This window comes from Anabrus simplex, chromosome 5, assembly GCF_040414725.1.
Source record: "Anabrus simplex isolate iqAnaSimp1 chromosome 5, ASM4041472v1, whole genome shotgun sequence".
Lineage (NCBI taxonomy): Eukaryota > Metazoa > Arthropoda > Insecta > Orthoptera > Tettigoniidae > Anabrus > Anabrus simplex.
The window spans coordinates 375858465-375869411 of record NC_090269.1 but is presented as its reverse complement, the minus strand read 5'-3'; the positions used below and the strand labels follow the sequence as shown (position 1 = coordinate 375869411).

Genomic DNA, 10947 nt, shown 5'->3' with positions numbered 1-10947 from the left:
AAGTGAGCGGGTGCTATATACAGTCTGCCATTATTGGTACAAAGAGTATTAGCAGGGCGTGGTCTCTATCCACGGACTTCTGGGTTATGGGCCTAGCACGCTTCCACAGCGCCACGCTGCTGCCGCTCAAAAGCGCCCTGCTCGTGGTTCTCCATGCATTGTCAGTCATTATTGTTCTAAAAGTACTCTAGCAGAGCGCGGTTTCGATCCACGGATGTGTCGGTAATGAGCCCAGCACGTTTCCACTCCGCCACTCTGCTGCTGCTCGAAAGTGCTTTCCTCGTGTTTCTCCATGAACTGTCGGTCAGTATTGGAGAAAAAGTACACTAGCAGAGCGTGATTTCGATCCATGGACCTCTGGTTATGAGCCCAGCACACTTCCCTGCGCCACTCTGCTGCTGCTCGATAGCGCCTTGCTCCTGGTTTTCCATGCAATGTCAGTCATTATCGGTTTAAAACAATGCTAGCAGAGCGTGGTTTCGATCCACGGACCTCTGGGTTATGAGCCCAGCACGCTTCCACTGCGCCACTCTGCTGCTTCACAGACGGGCCTTGCTTGTGGTTCTCCAGTACTGTCAGAAATTATTGGTTTAAGTGTATACTAGCAGAGCGGGGTTTCGATCTACGGGCCTGTGGGTTATGAGCCCAGCAAGCTTCCCTGCGCCACACTGCTCGTGCTCGAAAGGGCCTTGCTCGTGGCACTCCATGTACTGTCTGTAATTATTGGTTTAAAACTATATTAGCAGTGTGCGGATTCGATCCCCTGATCCCTGGGTTATGGGCCCAGCAAGCTAAAACGGCGCCTTTCTGCTGCCGTTCGAAAGCGCCTTTACGTGCTTCTCCATGTAGTATCAGTCATTATTCGTTTAGAAGTATATTAGTAGAGCGGGGTTTCGATCTACGGATCTCTGCGTTATGAGCCCAGCACGCTTCAAATGCGCCACTTTGTTGCTGCTTGAAAGAGCCTTGGCGCCTCTGTGGTGTAGTGGTTAGCGTGATTAGCTGCCACCACCGGAGGCCCGGGTTCGATTCCCTGCTCTGCCACGAAATTTGAAAAGTGGTACGAGAGCTGGAACGGGGTCCACTCAGCCTCGGGAGGTCAACTGAGTAGAGATGGGTTCGATTCCCACCTCAGGCATCCCGGAAGTGGTTTGATTTCCCACTTCACCTCCAGGCGAATGCCGGGATGGAACCTACCTTAAGGCCACGGCCGCTTCCTTCCCTCTTCCTTGCCTATCCCTTCCAATCTTCCCATCCCTCCACAAGGTCCCTGTTCAGCATAGCAGTTGAGGCCGCCTGGGCGCGGTACTGGTCATCCTCCCCAGTTGTATCCCGCGACCTAGAGTCTGAAGCTCCAGGACACTGCCCTTGAGGCGGTGGAGGTGGGATCCCTCGCTCAGTCCGCGGGTAAAAACCGAACCTGGAGGGTAAACAGATGTTGATGATGAAAGAGCCTTACTCGTGGTTCTCCATGTACTGCCATTCATTACTGGTTTAAGAGTATATTAGCAGAGCGTGGATTCGATTCACGTACCTCTGTGTTATGGGCCCAGCACGCTTCCCTGCGCCACTCTGCTGCTGCACGATAGCGCGTTGCTCGTGTTTTTCCATGTAATATCAGTCATTATTTGTTTAAATCTATACTGTGCACTTTTAAAGGCACCCAATGCGGTGGTCTCCTTTCTTGATATGAGCGCCGGCTGCTCCTGAAAATAATGACATTTAAAAATACCTACCGCCTCATGTAGACTCTTCTTCCTCAGGGGTGGTGCGTCCTTGGATCCCTCGGGTTGATGGGCCACAAGTCGATCGGGGTTGAGGAAATGAAAGATGGGGTAAACTAAACTATTAAATGACGGTACCCAAAGACTGAATTAAAATTTAAATAAATAAAATGGTTTATTGAACAAAATTTGCAAAATGTGAAATTGAAAGTAAAATGGTGTAAAAAAATGTGAAATGGAATTAAAATTTAAAACAATTAAATGTTCTTCATTAAAAACAATTAAAAGTTCTTCATTACAATAAGTTAATTATCTGCCTTAATAAATTTCGACTGAAGGTCGATCAAAATTTAAATATACTGGAGTACATCGAACCACTGTCTCCATGACGATGACGTGACCACATTTAAGCACTGGTCGGAAATACAGCCTCCTTTGAATAAATGATTTACAATCATCATCATCATCTGTTTACCCTCCAGGTTCGGTTTTTCCCTCGGACTTAGCGAGGGATCCCACCTCTACCGCCTCAAGGGCAGTGTCCTGGAGCTTCAGACTCTTGGTCGGGGGATACAACTGGGGAGTATGACCAGTACCTCGCCCAGGCGGCCTCACCTGCTATGCTGAACAGGGGCCTTGTGGAGGGATGGGAAGATTGGAAAGGATAGGCAAGGAAGAGGGAAGGAAGCAGCCGTGGCCTTAAGTTAGGTACCATCCCGGCATTCGCCTGGAGGAGAAGGGGAAAACCACGGAAAACCACTTCCAGGATGGCTGAGGTAGGAATCGAACCCACCTCTACTCAGTTGACCTCCCGAGGCTGAGTGGACCCCGTTCCAGCCCTCGTACCACTTTTCAAATTTCGTGGCAGAGCCGGGAATCGAACCCGGGCCTCCGGGGTGGCAGCTAATCACGCTAACCACTACACCACAGAATGATTTACAATACCGTGTAAAATGTCCTCTCAAAATAAATTCAATAATTAATTAAATAATTTTGTTAATTCATTCTTTTGACATTGACTTTAAGGTGTCTATCAAATGTTTATTCCATATTCAAATTCAGTTGGGAAGCACCCAACTCTAAAATAATACTAGAATACCCTAACCATGTGTAATAATAAGAAAAACCAAACAACCACGAACATAGTACTTTATCCGTTATATAAACTTTGCCACACATTTAAACTACTCGTGGCTGAAAATAAGAAAATGTATTGAACTGAACATCTAAGTACTACCACCACTCATTTAGTTTGTTAAACCTTATTTACTTAACTGTGATAGTCTGGACGCTTAAAATACTTAAATTAATTAGGCCAAATGCCTCAAGTTTACATCTCAAATGAAAGCGATCCCTTTACATCGTTAACTTTACCTAGTTTGCCGCTGCCTGCATTTTCATTGCGAATGCATATTTGTGTGGTACCAACTCTAGATGGAGGCAGATCCCATCGTATTTATGTGACTCATTTGCGGCATTTGTGATACAACTGCTTATTAAAAATCGCTTCATTTGCCTAACTGAAATGTAGTGGATTTATAAGGCTTGGTGATTACTGACTGTCTTTTGGTATGAGCATACCACTACTGTGGTTTTGACTATGAACTAATCGATGATCTCTTACCCTAACACATAAAATCTTATTACATAAATGAATATGTCAATGGAGAAACACTGCTCCCAAGAAATACTGAAATTAAAATAACCTGACTATACCTATTTTATTTTATTTACATAAATCAAATAAAACATTATTCACGTATCAGATTCTAAAATAATACGGTGACAAAATATATACAAAGAAAGGATATCATAATAAAAATCTAGATCCTAAAAATCGCTGCCTAATAAAATTTAAAATAAAAATGCGCAATATCGCAGTATAAAATATTACCCTGATTCAAGTAGCAAAATTATGTGAATTTGATGGCAATCTTCTAACCTCAGACTAAAATGTCTGGACATGACCCTATTCAATCTTTACAGACAATAATTATTGGTATTACATGTCATCAATGATTATACATGACTGGCGTAACACACATTGATCAGTCGCTCTGTTCACAATTTACCTCGGACTCTAAATTACATATTTTTCGAGCATCTATTTTCCCTGGAAACTATTTGAAACAATACAGGCTTTCCGCCTACAACCATAACACATGTCGTCGCAATTTAGTACTCTCGGTTAAATTATTCATCTCTCAATTCTATTTATTCATCAATATTCTCGACGTAGTAACTCATAATACGGCCTCGCTCATATCAGGCGGGCGAAATAACTGTGTCGTTCACACATCCATTTTACGACATTATTCATGACATGGTCCAAAATATCACATCTTCCATTTCTCAACGCAGAACATCAGGGATATTACTATTACTTTGCTCGTTATTTTGATCATCTACCGTTTCACATATTGTGAAATATCAGAGCTAACTTATCAATGGCTTCCTGTCACTAATTATTTAACTGAAATAACGTGATTGCCTCTCAAGAACACGGCTATCGAAATGTGTAACTACGTTACATAAAGAAATTAACTTTCGCGTATCAACCAGATCGTCGCTAAGTACAAAGTATGAGAGCTACCGGAAATAGTCATCTGAGTAATGATTACATAACATGAAATAATAAACTGAATGCGCTAGCAGCAAAAATAAACATTTAAACTAACATGGCGGCATCTACAAAATCAAAACGTCAACAAAATAACACTCATTACCACAATTATATTATTATCACTTAAAAAAATCTGCACTACACCGTATGTAAATTTCTTAATAAAATAGGATTCTCATATGTCAAAATGGCTTACTTCAAAATGATCCAGAAATAATATGAAAAACATTTACTTAAGGAAACTGCGCAAATAACACTCGCTAACACTTATTTATTATTATTGTTATTATTATTATTGTCCGCCTCTGTGGTGTAGTGGTTAGCGTGATTAGCTGCCACCCCCGAAGGTCCGGGTTCGATTCCCGGCTCTGCCACAAAATTTGAAAAGTGATACGAGGGCTGGAACGGGGTCCACTCAGCCTCGGGAGGTCAACTGAGTAGAGGTGGGTTCGATTCCCACCTCAGCCATCTTGGAAGTGGTTTTCCGTGGTTTCCCACTTCTCCTCCAGGCAAATGCCGGGATGGTACCTAACTTAAGGCCACGGCCGCTTCCTTCCCTATTCCTTGCCTATCCCTTCCAATCTTCCCATCCCCCTACAAGGTCCCTGTTCAGCATAGCAGGTGAGGCCGCCTGGGCGAGGTACTGGTCTTACTCCCCAGTTGTATCCCCCGACCAAGAGTCTGAAGCTCCAGGACACTGCCCTTGAGGCGGTAGAGGTGGGATCCCTCGCTGCGTCCGAGGGAAAAGCCGAACCTGGAGGGTAAACAGATTATTATTATTATTATTATTATTATTATTATTATTATTATTATTATTATTATTATTATTATCCTAATTTTTATAATTACTATTATTGTGACACTATGCCATTTATATTCGGAATCGCCATATATAATTGTCTTAGTCTCACGTTTAACTCAAAAACGAAAATGATATCAAACTACAATTACTATCATCCAACACGTGAATTATTTACAGTCCTATCTAAAATTCTAAACTGCATTTTTGATTATCGATTGTTCATAGTCCTACATATTTATATATTTACATTATGCTCATTTACCTTATTTGTGCTGGAGGCAGGTCAGATCATCCTCCGGACTCCGTCATGATGAATTTAGTACTCCATCTTCAAGCTGATGTTATCCAAGAGGTCACACACGCAAACTTGATGCATTTTTACGATAGCGTTGCACACGTCCATATTTATATTAGCACTCGCATTTTTAACACTCCTACGAAGAATATTCAATGACACTGCATTGAGCACCTGAACTCCGCTACCTGCCTGCTGTCGTCTCTCTCTCACTCCTCTCAGTTTGTTTGTGTAAAGGATTATTGGTTATTCACCTTCTCTGACCATAACACTGGACTCAAGGTCTTAGTGCGGCAGCATTCCACTTGTGAAAACAAAGTTTTCTACCTGTAACTAGCTTGACTAATTCTGCTCCCAAATATCTCACTTGCAATAATAGATCTATGAGAGTGTGGAAAAAATTAAATGTAATGTTCCCAATGATGTGGAGAATTTTATAATAATCGTCCTCCAAAATATGACTTTTCCACAAAATATACAAGCTACACATGAACTAGGGAAAATGTTATGCAGCTACGTGTTACGACGAGATTCATTGTTCATCTCGGTCCTAGCACTTTAAGTTCATTCAAGGCAAGTGTTGAGAATATAACTACCATTGTCGTTTGTTAATTTAAATTGCCTGATTATCTCTGCGTAAACTAAAGTTGAATAAAAGTTTGTCAAAGTGTTCATTTCCGCTAAGATATTACTCACACAAATAAATACATTACTCACTCGGATGCCAACTACTGTACGAGACTGAAATTCTCCAAGACTGCGAATTCTCACAGGACTGCGATTCACCACAAGACTCAGGTATCCTACGAGACTGAAGTTCACCACACTGGTGTCGTCGTTTTTGTAAACAGTCCTCCCCCACTTCGAAAATAATTCTGTGGAAGGGATGTGGCGTAATAATCCTGCACTTGGGACCGATTTATCATATGTCCGTAGGTTAGAAATCTAGGAAATGTGCTCTAAACATTCCTAATTTTGGTCCAATTTACGTGTTACATTGCGTTATAAGAAACGATCACAGGTTAATTTATACGACGGCGCGCGTCACTGGCTCTATTTTCTGTAAGAGTATGGCGCCTTCCCGCCATGACTGTTCATTTCCTGGGCATACCACTCTTCCATGTAAAATTGAAAATTTCTTATTTAACCACTGATTAACCACACATTTGCACTGATACATCCTCAAATATTGTTTGGAAGTCAGGACACAATCTTTCACAGCTACTTCCGGCACCAAATCGCGAAAATACTAGCTGTAGATTCCCGCTATGACAAGACATTAAAATTTGCAATTTTGTGATTGGCTGAGACGTTCGCGCTCTTAGTAGTTTGGATTCTTCCATTTTCTGCCAAGAGATGACGGGCATTATTCGTTTCTCCCTCGCTCTCCTGGGCACGGCACATTCCAACGTGCGGATTCACGTGGGAATTGGATAGAAAGTTTCCACTTCTCGTCGGCATCATAAAACGTAATTGGACGTACCACTCAGGCTAGCTACTTCCTGTTCGTGCCTTAAGACGTATTCTGTGGATATATTTGCAGTCTGAAGGGCGGCTGACTGTTGCTTTGTGAGACTGCAAGCTTTTCCCAGCCTACTACAGTATTCCCATATGCGAATTATTAAACATTTAATTTATACATTCATTATGAACATTCGCTTATGGGTGCAATAATAGCAGAGCGTGGTTTCGATCCATGGACCTCTGGGTTACGGGCCCAGCACGCTTCCACTGCGCAACTCTGCTGCTGCTGCTAGAAAACGCTCTGCTCCTGGTTTTCCATGCAATGTCAGTCATTATTGGTTTAAAATTGTACTAGCAGAGCGTGGTTTCGATCCACGGACCTCTGGGTTATGGGCCCAGCACGCTTCCACTGCGCCACTCTGCTGCTTCACGGACAGGCCTTGCTTGTGGTTCTCCATGTACTGTCAGAAATTATTAGTTTATGTGTATACTAGCAGAGCATGGGTTCGATCCACGAACCTCTTGGTTATAAGCCCAGCACGCTTCCATGCGCCACACTGCTGCTGCTCGAAAACGCCTTGCTCGTGGTTTTCCATACATTGTTAGTAATTATTGGTTTAAAACTATACTAGCAGAGCGTGGTTTCGATTCACGGAACCCTGTGTAATGGCCCTAGCACGTTTACTCCGCGGCAATCTGCTGCTGCTCGAAAGATCTTTTACGTGGTTCTCCATGTACTGTCAGTCCTTATTGGTTTAAGAGTGTATTGGCAGAGCGTCGTTTCCAACCACGTACCTCTGGATTATGGGCCCAGCACACTTCCACTGCGATCAACTGCTGCTGCTCGAAAGTGCCTTGCACGTGGTTCTCCATGTACAGTCAGTCATCATTGTTCTAAAAGTACTCTACCAGAGCGCGGTTTCGATACACGGATGTGTGGGTAATGGGCCCAGCACGTTTCCACTGCGCCACTCTGCTGCTGCGCGATAACGCCTTGCTCGCTGTTTTCCATGTAATATCAGTCATTATTTGTTTAAAACCATACTAGCAGAGCGTGGTTTCGATCCACGGACTTCTGGGTTACGGGCCCAGCACGCTCCTATTGCGCCACTCTTCTTTTGTTTGGAAATGCCTTGCTCGTGGTTCTCCACGTACTGTCAGTCATTTTTGGTTTTACAGTATATTATCACAGCGTGGGTTCGATGCACGGACCTCTGGGTTATGGGCCCAGCACGATTCCACTGCGCCTCTCTGCTGCTGCTCGAACGTGCCTTGCTCGTGATTCTTCATTTACTGTCAGTTATTATTGCTTTAAAAGCATATTAGCCGAGCGTGGTTTCGTTCCACGGACCTCGGGGTTATGGGGACAGCGTGCTTCCACTGCGCCACTGTGCTGCTTCACGGAACGGCTTTGCTCCTGCATGTACTGTCAGAAATTATAGGTTTAAGTTTATACTGGCAGAGCGGGGTTTCGATCTACGGGTCACTGGGTTATAAGACCAACACGCTTCCCTGCGCCTCTCTGCTCCTGCTCGAAAGGTCTTTGCTCGTGGTTCTCTATGTACTGTCTGTCATTATTGGTTTAAAACTATACTAGCAGAGCATGGTTTCGATCCACGGACCTCTGGGTTATGGGCCCAGCACGCTTCCACTGCGCCACTCTGCTGCTTCACGGAAAGGCCTTGCTCGTGGTTCTCTATGTACTGTCAGAAATTATTGGTTTAAGCGTATACTAGCAGAGCATGGGTTCGATCCACAAACCTCTTGGTTATAGGCCCAGCACGCTTCCATTCGCTACTCTGCTGCTGCACGATACCACCTTGTACGTTGTTTTCAATGTAACATCCGTTATTATTTGTTTAAAACTATACTAGCAGCGCGTGGTTTCGCTCCACTGACCTCTGGGTTATGAGCCCAGCACGCTTCCACTTGCACCATCGGCTGCCGCTCGAAAACGCCTTGCTCGTGGTTTTCCATGTAATGTCAGTCATTACAGGATTGAAACTATACTAGCAGAGCGTGGTTTTGATTCACGGGTCCCTGTGCAATGGCCCAAGCAACGCTTAATCCGCGGCAATCTGCTGCTGCTGCTGCTGCTCGTAAGAACTTTTACGTCGTTCTCCAAGTACTGTCAGTCATTATTGGTTTAAAACTACATTGTCCGAGCGTGGTACCGATCCAGGGACGTCCTGGTTATGGGCCCAGCACGCTTCCATTGCGCCAATCTGTGCAGCTACAAACCGCCTTGCCAGAGGTTCACCATGCACTGTCAGTCATTAATGGTTTAAAATGATATTGGCAGAGCATGGTTTCGATCCACGGACCTCTGCGTTATGGGCCCAGCACGCATCGACTGCGCCACTCTGCTGCTGCGCTTATGCGCCTTTACGTGGTTCTTCATGTACTGTCAGTCATTATTGGTTTAAAATTGTATCAGCAGAGCGTAGGTTCGATCCACGAACCTCTTGGTTATGGGCCCTGCACGCTTCCATGCGCCACTCTGCTGATCCACGGAAGGGCCTTGCTCGTTGTTTTCCATGTAGTATCAATTTTTATTTGTTTAAAACTATACTAGCAGAGCGTGGTTTCTATCCATGGACCTCTGGGTTAAGGGCCCAGCACACTTCCACTGCGCCACTCTGCTGATCCACGGAAGGGCCTTGCTCGTTGTTTTCCATGTAATGTCAATCATTGTTGGTTTAAAACTATACTAGCACAGCGTGGTTTCTATCCATGGACCTCTGGGTTAAGGGCCCAGCACACTTCCACTGCGCCACTCTGCTGATCCACGGACGGGCCTTGCACGTTGTTTTCCATGTAGTATCAATTTTTATTTGTTTAAAACTATACTAGCAGAGCGTGGTTTCGATTCACGGACCTCTCAGTTATGGGCTTAGCACACTTCTACTGCGCCAGTCTGCTGCTGCTCGAAACCGCCTTGCTCGTGGTTTTCCATGTAATGTCAGTTATTATTGGTTTTAAACTATACAGGCAGAGTGTGGTTTCGATCGACGGACCCCTGTGTAATGGCCCCAGCACGCTTACTCCGCGCCAATCTGCTGCTGCTCGAAAAAACGTTTACGTGGTTCTCCATGTACTGTCAGCCATTATTGGTTTAAGAGTGTATTGGCAGAGCGTCGTTTCCACCCACGTACGTCTGGGTTATGGGCCCAGCACGCATCCACTGCGCCACTCTGCTCCTGCTCGAAAGTGCCTTGCTCGTGGTTCTCCATGTACTGTAGGTCATTATTGGTTTAAAACTATATTAGCAGAGCGCGGTTTCGATCCCCTGACCCCTGGGTTATGGGCCCAGCACGCTAACACCGCGCCTCCCTGCTGCCGCTCGAAAGCGTCTTTACGTGCTTGTCCATGTACTGTCAGTGATTATTGGTTTAGAAGTATATTAGCAGAGCCTGGTTTCGTTCCACGGACCCCTGGGTTATGGGCCCAGCACGCTTCAACTGCGCCACTCTGCTGCTGCTCGAAAGCGCCGTGCTCGTGGTTTTCCATGTTCTGTCAGTCATTATTTTTTTAATAGTATACTAGCAGAGCACGGTCGATCCACGGCCCTCAGGGTTATGGGCCCAGCACTCATCCACTGCGCCACTCTGCTCCTGCTCGAAAGGGCCTTGCTCGTGGTTCTCCATGTACTGTCAGTCAGTATTGGTTTAAAACTATATTAGCAGAGCGCGGTTTCGATCCACGGACCTCTGGGGTATGTGCCCAGCACCCTTACACTGCGCCACCCTGCTGCTGCTCGAAAGCGCCCATACGTGGTTCTCCATGTACTGTCCGTCATTATTGGTATAGAAGTACATTAGCAGAGCGTGGTTTTCGATCCACGGACCTCTGGGTTATGGGCCCTGCACGCTTCCACTGCGCCACTCTGCTGCTGCTCGAAAGCGCCTATACGTGGTTCTCCATGTACTGTCAGTCATTATTGGTTTAAAAGTATGCTAGCAGAGCCTACTTCTGATGCACGGATCTCTAGATTATGGGCCCAGCACGCTTCCACTGCGCCACTCTGCTGCTACTCGAA

At 45.0% G+C, this 10947-nt stretch overlaps 1 non-coding gene across 1 annotated transcript; it reads right to left on the bottom strand.

Moving 5' to 3' along the window:
• Positions 1 to 464: 464 nt before the first annotated feature.
• Positions 465 to 536, bottom strand: TRNAM-CAU (transfer RNA methionine (anticodon CAU)). Its single transcript has one exon. It is a non-coding gene; the product is annotated as a tRNA-Met (tRNA).
• Positions 537 to 10947: the final 10411 nt, after the last annotated feature.